The following is an 8,205-nucleotide window of genomic DNA, read 5'->3' as shown; positions in this document are numbered from 1 at the left end:
ATGCAAAATATATATTGTCAATAAGCTACAATCACAATTAGTTTCCGTTGTCCTGTAGGCTAATTAGGCCATCATTAGTCTCGCAAAGCCAGACCAAACTACAGCACGTAGTATGGTCTGGAAGCACTCTGTTTAGAGCCGTCTATTCGGGTGGGGAAACCGGGGGAAACTGGACTAGCCTGTTTGTATTTGTTTAAACCAATCACAATCATCTAGGGCGGGGCTAACCCCGGGAAGCAGCAGCGGTGTCCTGCAAAATAGTGCCGGGGGGGGACTTATTTTGATGGAACGTCTTCACGTCCAGAGACTGTCAGAGAAATGGCTAAACCCGCAAACGCCACACAAAAACTATTAAAGACAAAAGGAATATACATAGTGTGTTGCTTTCTAACCAGCATGTCAAGACACCATACACTTTAGCCCCCGAGGAGCTCACGGGATAACTTAACCGGAGTTAACTAGCCACGTAGTGTTATCTCTGGTAACATTATCATCGGCGGTTGAGAGGACGGCTACGGCGGTCGAGTAGAATTTTTAGCATTCGAGAACTTATGTCACCACCTCCTATCGCTGTAGTCAGAGCCGTAGTCCGTCTGTTTACAGGCAGAACAGGGTTTTGACGTTGTGAGCGCTACACCAACTGCAGCAAGTAGCCGTAAGAGTTGCTAGGTGATAGTGGAAGCCGTTGGAATCTTTCCCCGTCGCTAAAACACCGCTGCTTAGTCCCTCACCAAAGAAAGGGAACGGCGGATCTTAATCTAGCTGGTTATAAGGTCCGGTGCTCAATTCAAACCCCCACGCTTCATTTTCCAGAGTTTATGAGGGTATTTCTGCCCGGGGGTAGTTGTACAATGAAGTTGGACAGCTAGGCTAGGCTAAGCTAGGCTGCGTCCCGGACCGCCAATATTATTATCCCGAAGTATAGCCACACTTTATTTCTGTCTACAGTAATGTGACTTCTCACACCCTGTGTGTGTGTGTGTGTGTGTGTGTGTGTGTGTGTGTGTGTGTGTGTGTGTGTGTGAGAGAGAGCGCTGCACATAAGCACACGGGTTGACTGTGAGCGAATTGTTTCCGAATTTGAGGGGGATCACAATAGGGGAAAGCCAGCAACCGGAAAAGGAGGGGGCTGCGTCAGGGCTGCGTTGCTTTTCGACGCAAGCGAATAGACGCTGGCGGAAGTGGTCATGCCAGACTAGGCCATCATAGACCAACAAAAAATTATGTGGACCGACATTTTTAATTGTCTCCGGTTAGAATGGTTGAAATAATTCCCTCTGCACAGTTCAATTGTGTTAATATGTTAGTTATTTTCATATATTTCATTCTACTGAAACCATAAATCAGGTTTAATTTTTTTTACAAACTATAAACGGTGACAAGCCAGCGGAAAAGCCCCAGCCATGGCAAAACAAGGACATATGATATACAGTTTAATAATTCATTCCAAGCAGCATCCTACGGTGGCGCTGAGCATTCACCAAATAAAAAAAAAGTTTCACAGCAGGATCTCGTAATTACGAGATAATATCTCGTAATTACGAGATAAGGATCTCGTAATTACGAGATAAGGATCACCCTCTCATTCATCAATAACGATGTGTGTATGTGTGTGTGTGTTTGTGTGCAGACGAGGTGAACCTAGCCATAGGAAAACGTAGGCAATAGCCTTGGTTTCCGGACTACAATGGGCCCCATAATCAATACAATTATTTTAAATATTTGTTTACTGTTCATTCATTAATCAGCGATCGCATCGGGAAATGAGGGACACACTTTCACTTTTTATATGCAGTTTGTTCATTATGAGCCACCGGAGCCACCGTACTGTGTTGCCTCATCCAATCAGAATGCCCGGTGGGCTAGTTCACTTTTACCTCCTGTTTGTTACTGTATCGGAACGCAGTTTTATTGAATGCTTTGATTAAATGCAGTCGTTAAACTCGGTGTAATCCATGACTCATACAAACACATAAGAACTTTCTACAAGGAGGGCATGACAATGAGTATAGCCATGTCAACTTTGTGCAGATATGCAGTCACTGGGACTATTCTGGAGAAAAGCCCAGTCGGACCTCAGCAGCTGATCACGGGCGTAAAGCCGAAAGTGTGTCCCTCAGTACCCGATGCGATCGCTGATTAATGAATGAACAGTAAACAAATATTTAAAATAAGTGCATTGATTATGGGGCCCATTGTAGTCCGGAAACCAAGGCTATTGCCTACGTTTTCCTATGGCTGGGTTCACCTCGTCTGCACACAAACACACACACACAGACATCGTTATTGATGAATGAGAGGGTGATCCTTATCTCGTAATTACGAGATCCTTATCTCGTAATTACGAGATCTTTATCTCGTAATTACGAGATACTTATCTCGTAATTACGAGATATTATCTCGTAATTACGAGATCCTGCTGTGAAACTTTTTTTTATTTGGTGAATGCTCAGCGCCACCGTAGCATCCAGTCTAAAGTAACAAATACATATAAACAAACAATATAATGAGAGAGAGCGCAAGGTTGTTGGGTTCTTGTTCGGACAAGCGAGCGGAAAAGCCCCAGCCATGGCAAAACAAGGACATATTATATACAGTTTAATAATTAATTTTTAGCAGCCACAAGCAGCATCCAGTCTAAAGTAATAAATACATATAAACAAACAATATAACAAATATGACTTTGACTCCGAAGAGACAGCTGGTGCCGTGCCGAGAGAGAGAGAGAGAGGTTAGGACTGTTACTTTGTGTATTTTCTAAGAGTTTTTATTCTATCTGAGTAATTAGTGTAGACGTGTTTGTCAGATGAATCAACACGCTTATTGTGATTTTTTATTCTTCTTCTGCAGCTGCAGTTGATGCTGAAAATAAATTGCAAACTGCGCTTACAGATGCCACCGCAGGCTTAATATATTTGCTTATAACTCTACTGATAATAATAAAGAGAAGCTTTATTTAAACACTGTCCATGTGATTCATTGTAACTTTGTTTGCTAGATAGAATCTCACAGAGGGAAGTGACTGTCTCCTCTCACATTAAGGCTGTTTTCTCTATAGGCACGCAGTCAGTCTTGCGCTGTGTTATAATTAAAACCTGACAGGAATAAGTTGGCTACAATTGTCCCGCACGGCCGCAGAATAGTCGAATCTCTTGACTGAAAAGGCAGATCTGGCGGGGGCGGCCGCTCGTAGATTCGCTTGGTCGTGAGAGGGCGACACGGGGAGAGCCAGCGAGTCGGGCAGGGCTGGAGCGGCTCTGCCCCCAGCTACGAACCACCGGGGAACATAGGACCATTTTAAAATAAAGGGGTCCTATGTTCCCCGGTCACATACAAAGCGGGGAACATAGGACCCTTTTAAAAAAAAGGGGTCCTATGTTCCCCGGTCACTTCAAAGCGGGGAACATAGGATCCGGGGAATATAGGGCCCGGGAACATAGGGATGATCCCTCTGCAACTACTTCTTAATTACCTAACCCTAATTTAATCAAAAGCTAGACAGCCATAACACTAGGTGGACAACGAGAGCTAACCCTAGCTCTACAACCTTAACCTTATGTAGACAAAATAAGTCTAACTGTAACCCTAGGTGAGCAAATGAGCTAACCCTAACCCTAGGTCAGGGGTGTCCAAACTACGGCCCGCGGGCCAACTGCGGCCCGCTTTTTATTGGCCGCGGCCGATTTTAAAAATATAATGTAATATGGCCCTTTGAAAAAAAAAAAGATTTTTTATTTTTTTTTGCATTTCTTAGTTAACCCACTAGTGCAGGGGTGTCAACACTGATTAATTGGCCCGTGGCACATTTAAAAAATATAATGTAATATGGCCCTTTTAATTTTTAAATAATTTAAATGCACTCATTATATTATAGAGAAATATGTCCCATAAAAGAAAAAGAGCACCAAGCCCATCCCAGAGGACCCTGCATAATAGTTTATTTTAAATTAATATTATTATGGAAAATCCATGTGTCCTTCTCCAATAGCTTCTAATTCATCTGACACAGTGTCTCTGTAGCCTCTTAATTTCCCTCTCAAAGTGCACCAGATTCATGCATTTCACTTTAAAAACTTAAAATCTCCCGGGGGGCATACCCCCGGACCCCCCTTGGAGGGGTGGGATCTCGGCTGGCTACTATTTTCACCAAGCTGGACATTAGACACAACGGCAGAAAACACTGGGTGTATCAATGGCATTTAACAAGAGGGGGGATGTATCTGTTTAATGTGCAAGTAAAGTGTTGCCGTGAAGAAGGATTACAATTTACAAAGACACTATGAAACAAAACATCAGAGCAGCTACATGTCCTGATAAATGTGTTATTTTTGCAAAGTGGCCCGCCCTTCGTAGATTTTTCTGTATGTGGCCCTCAGTGAAAAAAGTTTGGGGACCCCTGCCCTAGGTGGACATAATGAGCTAACCCTGACTGGCCAAAAGTAAGAGAGCTGTAACCCTAAATGAGGCAAATTCTCCCTTGACAAAGAAAAGTGTTTGTTGAGTAAATTGTCCTATGTCTGTACGTTTTTAATTAGAATACAAGATGGCGAAATATTTTACAAATTTTTATCCTCAGTAGGCAGAGCTAGGGTTAGCTCATTTTGACCCAGCTACGATTGCATTTTCTCATTTAGGGTTGTGTCAACTCAATGGGGCTTTGTTGGCATTGAAAAACAAGTCAACATTGCAAAATCTTAAATAGTTAAACAGGTAGAAAAATAGGAGAGATAACAATATCCTAACACCAACAGATAGCTAAAGCTTTCTTCCCCGCTTGTACAGTAGGAGGCCTTTCTGCAGTCAGTTAGGGTTACTGGTCGAGGGTTTTGGTTGTTGCGACGAATCTCCACCAGATGTCGCCCCTTAGTCTGTCTCACCGGCCGTAGGATGCAAATGTACTTCTTCTTTGAGTCTGTTGCAATCTCGTTCAGCCAGTATCTCTATCTGGTGCAGGTCATGATGGGGCGGGTTCAGCCAGGCTTTGGGGGGCTGCACTGGGGGGGGGGGGTGCATCATCACTGCAGTAGGTGGGATGTTGTCTGTACTGCTCCACCGCTGCATGTGTCTTCTGGCTGGTAACTCCATGCTTTGATAAGTGTTTTGCATCTCCCTTCCTCCACTCGTAGTCTGTTGAGTCTTCCAGGTTGGCCATGGGAGGTTGTGCCCGCTGGTGAGGCGCTCTGTGGGGGTGATTCCTCTCTCTCCATCCAGTCCGTGTGTAGAGCTGGTTCCATTCATCTTTCCAGATGTTGGTCCTTGAGTTTTCTTTGGTGTTCTGGAGAGGTGGGACTGTCTGCAGGCAGCTGGCTCTGGATTTCAGTTGGGGTGGCGTTGTCTTTGTGCATCCCGTTATGTGGCAGGTGTCGTTGAGGGCGGTGTCAACCATTAATAATTAAGTTGTTTAAGCAAGTCATCATAAAAATATAAGTATAAACAACCATAACCCTAATTATACAGGTGATACTCATGTAATTAGAATATCATGGAAAATGAATTGGAATTGAGGCAAGAATTCATGCAAAAGGGGCCCAAACCAAGTACTGAGTAGCCTACATATGCATGATAATACTTTATAGAGGGCCGACATTTCTGTATTTAAAATCCCTTTTTTATTAATTTCATGTAATATTAAAATTTTCTGAGATTTTGAATTTGGGGTTTTCATAAGCTGTAAGCCATAAGAATCAAAATTATAACAAATAAAGCCTTGAGATATCTCACTTTGCATGTCATGAGTCTATATAATATATTATTTTCACCTTTTAAGTTGAATTACCGAAATAAATGAACTTTTGTAGCATATTCTAATTTTTCGAGTGTCACCTGTATATGACGATAAATTATATTTTTAGAGAATTAAAGGTTGGGTCATCGATTCTAGGGAATGGTTGCAGTCAAAATCACTTTGTCAAGTCATTGAATATCTAAAATGATCAGCTACATGTGCTAAAAAATAAATAATAATTAGTGCTAATATACAGCCAAGAAAATTGGTATGTTAAAAAAAGAGGTCCCACCATAGCTAGCAACATGCCAGTTTACAGAGCATAGGCTGTGTATTAACGTTTTTCTTTTTTACGCACACGCAGTATAGACAGGTTAGTGTAATGTGAGGAGATACTCATTTATTTCGACAAAGACTATATTTTGACAAGAGTTCGCCAGAATCGCTGACTGCACCTTTAAGAGCTGTGAACTTTGTTTGCATCAAACCAGAAAGTAAAAGAACATGTTCAGAAACTGTTTCACTGATAATTCACACAATAATGACACAATAACGACACACACAATCAGAGCAGAAATAATGTCACACAACACACATAATTATACATAAATATCCACTAAAACTACTGAAGAGATGAACAGTTTCTCAATATCTCTGTCAAATAAACTAAGGTTTTAGGGAATAGTTTGTTGTTAAAACTGTAAAAGAAATTTTAACACAATAGAAAAAGCAAATGAAAGACAAAAATAAACACACAGTAAACAGCACCAAAACAATTCAAGATGAAAAAAAAGGCAGCTATCTTAGGCCTTGTTAAAAGGTGCTACGAGGAACTTTTAATTATTTATGAAACAGTCTAATTTTTCCTCTGATTTTTCTTAATCTCTTTGTCATGGTCACGCTCACCCAGGAACAACAGCTGGCGTAGTAAAAACTCTACCGCTTTTGTGCAAAGGGGGTTCAAGACTTAATGCAAACTGAAAATTCTTCAGAGCACCTTTAAACTAAATGTTACTTAAAACCTCAAGGCAAGATAATACTAATAAAGTGCAACGAATTTGCAGTAAAATGAACATTCAAATGGTCTATCATGATTAAATGATAACATGTGGCTCATACAATAAGTGGTACATTTAAAGTTTCAATGATGTAGTGTAGAAAAAGGCAGGTCAGATGTAGATTGTAGTCATAATAATAATACAGTAACTATAAATAGAGAAATTATTTTACCCATTTACAGCGACAATCAATACTTTCAATGTATTTTCCCAATTGCACTTTTTTTGAGGGTGTATTTTGAACTTGTATTTTGTCCTTTTTTTATGTTGTAACATCCATCTTGGCTACACAGGTCTCTCTTGAAAAATATATAAAATTATAAATAAAAGGTTAAATAAAGATGATAAGAATATAAAAAGACAAACTATTTACATATTTACATTAATTAAATGTACAAAATCTGTTCACACAAACTGTAGATGCTGGTGAAACCCGGTCAGCCAGACTAGCTGGTACCTGACTCCTACACACCTGACTCCAACCCTGCAATCAGACCAGACACACAGACAGACAGGGGGAAAAAACAACACAAGGCTTTGAGGCCCAGGCAGGATTGTGACATGAAATGTCTTATATTTGCCCATTTAAAGGTATTTCAGGTGGTAATAGACACTCGATGGGATATAATCTATTTAATGTGATACTTATGAATATTAATAAGTCATTTTAAGGCATGTAAAACATTCCAGTATCAAGATAGGACTTGAGATCATTTTCTGGCAGGAGAAAACGACTCTAATGTGTTATATTTTTGCTTTAAAACGTATTACAGCTGTTAAAAGAGACTGCATTTGCTCTACCCCATATAGCCCACATGAATGTTATAATGTCAGTTTGGAGCAGAAATATCCTTTTAACTTCAAGATTCGGCGTCGGATCAATTTCTGGCAGGTGCAAAACGACTGAAATGGCTTTTGCCCATTTAAAGGTATTTCAGCAGATAAGACACATGTTTTATTGTTTAAAAAAGCCACACAGATAATTTGAATTACAGTGGTTTAAAAACATAAAGGATATTTGACTCACAGTGCACATAAACACTTCAATAATTCACCTTGATGCACAGAGAGCCACCAGTCTAGTCGATCCCCGGACCACACCAGTTTGTAGCGTTCTCTCTTAGCAGAGATAGCATCACTATTAGCAGTTAGCAGCTTTTCCCACCTCTTCTACAGTCTACGAGGAGTGCAATTCAAAATGTTATGCAGTGCTTTTTTAAACCATGAGCATGTATGATTACTGCTAGACTTAACATTACCACGTTGGTTGTTTATGCGATTGTCACGTTCATAACACTAGAACCTCATCTATTCAAATATTACTGTATAAAACCCCTGTCTACAAATATGCAAATTAGGCGATGACATCATCTACAAATATGCAAAGTAGGCGATGACGTCATCTGGCGACTTCTAGCGACT

This window comes from Ammodytes marinus (assembly GCF_949987685.1).
Source record: "Ammodytes marinus genome assembly, chromosome: 9".
Taxonomy (NCBI): domain Eukaryota; kingdom Metazoa; phylum Chordata; class Actinopteri; order Uranoscopiformes; family Ammodytidae; genus Ammodytes; species Ammodytes marinus.
Note: the sequence above shows the minus strand (reverse complement) of the source record.